A 3,017-nucleotide genomic window follows, 5' to 3' on the forward strand; every position below is an offset into this window, starting at 1 on the left:
TGCACACATCGTCTTTCTCTCTCTCCCTCTAAAAGAAAAAGAAAAAAGAAGAAAATTCTCACCCTGGACTGGTGAAGCATAAGTTATACCTATTTAAAACGTATAATTTCTTACAAATATCGTATCGTTACATTGTATAACTGAAACTAATACATTACAGGTCAATTATATCTCAATAAAAAATAGATACACCCATAAATAGGCCAATAAAAAATGTAAAGCTTCATAAGTTTTGACATATGGATACACTGTTGAAGCCATAGCCAAAATCAAGACAATGAACATATCCATCACCCCCAAAAGCCCCTTTGAAATCCCTCCCTCCCTTCCCGCACACTCCCCAATCCCCAGGCAAACACTGCTTTGAGTTCCTCACTATAGATTAGTTTATCCTTCCTACGATTGCAAAAAAATGGAATTACACAGTATGTACTCTCTTTTGTCTAACTTCTTCCACTCAGCACAATTATTTTGTGAGTCATCCATGTTGTCGCATGTAGCCATAGCTCATTCATTTGTACGGCTAAGCTCATTCATTTGTTCCATGGCGTGGATGTACCACACTGAATAGTTTGTCCACTCACCTGTTAATGGACATTTGCATGGTTTCACGTATGGGCCTCTGACAAATAATACGGGTGTGACAGTTCAGGCACAAATCTTAGTATGGATATAGGTTTTCATTTTTTGGGGGGAAAAGCCTCAGAGTAGAATGGCTAGATCATGCGGCTGGCGTGTGCTCAGCTTTCTAGGGAAATGCCAAACTTTTCCAGAGTGGTTGTACGGTTTTACATTCCTACTAACAGGAATTCCAGTTATTCTACGTGCTCACCAGCACAATATAGCTGGTCTTTTTAATTTTTACAGTTTCATATGGGACATTTTTTCATGCCCACTTTCCATCTGTGCACCTTATTTGGTGAAGTGTCTGTTCAAATCTTTTGCCCATTTGTAGATTGGGTTGGCTATTTTCTTATTATTGAGTTTTTTAAGAGTTTATAGATTCTGGACAAAAAGGTCCTTATCAGATGTCTGATTTACAAACATTTTATTGCTTGTGTTTTATTTTTTATATTTTATGACTTTTTGTTTTTATTTACTTTGATTACATTTCATTTATTTTATTATTTTTAACAATTTAATTTTTTGTTGTTGTTTGCAAACATTTTATTTAATTTTGTGGCTTGTCTTTTCATTCTCCCAATGGTGTTTTTTGAAGAGCAAAAGTCTTTAATATTAATGAAATTCAATTGATCAATTTTCCCTTTATGGTTTGGGCTTTTTGTATCGAAGAAATGTTTCACTATCCAAGATGATAGAAGATTTTTCCTAATGTTTTCTTCAAGAAGCCTTATAGTTTTGGGGCGCCAGCGTGGGTCGGTTAAGCATCTGACTCTTGATTTTGGCTCAGGTCGTGATCTCAGGGTCATGAGATCTAGCCCGGCATCAGGCTCCGTGTTCAGCGTGCTGTCTGCTTGGGATTTCCTCTCTCTCCCTCTGCCCCTCCCCCACTGCAAGTAAATCGATAAATCTTAAAAAAAAAAAAAGAAGCCTTATAGTTTTAAGTTTCACTTAGGTCTTTGATCCAGTATGAGTTAATTTTTATTTTGATATGTGATTTTGTTTTTAATTATCTTAAGCCTTATCACATAGTTTATACATCTGTGCTGGCATATCTCCTCCAATCCTTCTAACGGGTTGGCAGAAGCACCATTACCAATCATACATATGGGGTAATTCTACGGTTGTGTCTTTGAGTAACTGTTTAGAAGACAATCCTGAATTATGACTTAGTACAAAATTCACAAGCCAAGTTTGCTGCCACATCTTGTCACACTGAATTTTAAAAGCATCTGACCTTAAAGATTATCTACAAAATGTGAGACGTGCTAAATATTCCTTATTTAATACGATACATAAACCACACTAAAATGCCAATCGTGAGGTGAAAGGCAACATTTTCAATGCAGGGAATGTTAATTAAATTGGCATGGTGAAGACCACAAAGAAAAAGTGGACATTGCCAGGTAATCTTCAGCCCTTGCCATTAACAGGCCAGCGAACACAGCCTGAAACACACAGGAGTCTTGCTGTTCTCTGTGACAGTGTATATTAAATATGTCATATATATATAGTATATTAATATAACTAGTTATATAAATCTAATATAAAACCAATCTCCTACCGGTTTAGAGCTGGCATTTACCATCGCTGGAACAGCTGAACATTACTAATCAATTACAATCATATCTTCAGAAGGGGAAAATAGTGACAGCACTTGCGGAACCAGAATTCCTAGCAAAGTTCAGAAAGCTGATCACGTGCACTTCACCACAGGCCAATCTTACTTCAACCAGGACTGTCCAAAAGAAATAGTCTGTCAGCCAGTCATGATCTGAATTCTGGTGGATGAGATCAATTTAAATATGGTACACATTTAAAAAGTCATGAAACATTTTTATTAATAGATAAGGCTATGGCCAACTATTATTCCTTAGTAGATTTTTGCTTTTTTAAAAAGATTTTATTTATTTATTTGACAGAGAGAGAGAGAGAGAGACCACAAGCAGGGAGAGCGTCAGGCAGAGGGAGAGGGAGAAGCAGGCTCCCCAAATGGGATGTGGGACTCGATCCCAGGACCCCGGGATCATGACCTGAGCTTAAGGCACAAGCCCAACCGACTGAGCCACCTAGATGTCCCTCCTTAGTAGCTCTTTTGAGATGAGTTATCCAGTTTCTGCACTGTCCCCTGTCTTCTTAATGCCCGTGAAGATCATTCTCGCTTCAGGGATGTACTTCTTGGGATTCTCCAAATACTCCATTAGTGTCTCCTCTCCCCAGGCGATGCCTTTGTTCTTGTTGGCATCCACGTGAGAAAATCCAGCTGCCTGACCTGTCTTTCACCCAAATAGACCATGGTGATTTGGCCCAGTTTTGTGCTTACCTCCCTTTGCCAGAGTATGGCACTGGGCACACTTCTGAACAAAAACCTTCTTGTCCTTCTCAACATTGATCAT

General features: G+C 38.4%; 1 pseudogene; it reads right to left on the reverse strand.

The window, feature by feature from the left end:
• Window positions 1-2,244: 2,244 nt before the first annotated feature.
• On the reverse strand, window positions 2,245-3,017 carry LOC117796648 (annotated as a pseudogene).

Source organism: Ailuropoda melanoleuca, chromosome 2 (assembly GCF_002007445.2).
Source record: "Ailuropoda melanoleuca isolate Jingjing chromosome 2, ASM200744v2, whole genome shotgun sequence".
Taxonomy (NCBI): domain Eukaryota; kingdom Metazoa; phylum Chordata; class Mammalia; order Carnivora; family Ursidae; genus Ailuropoda; species Ailuropoda melanoleuca.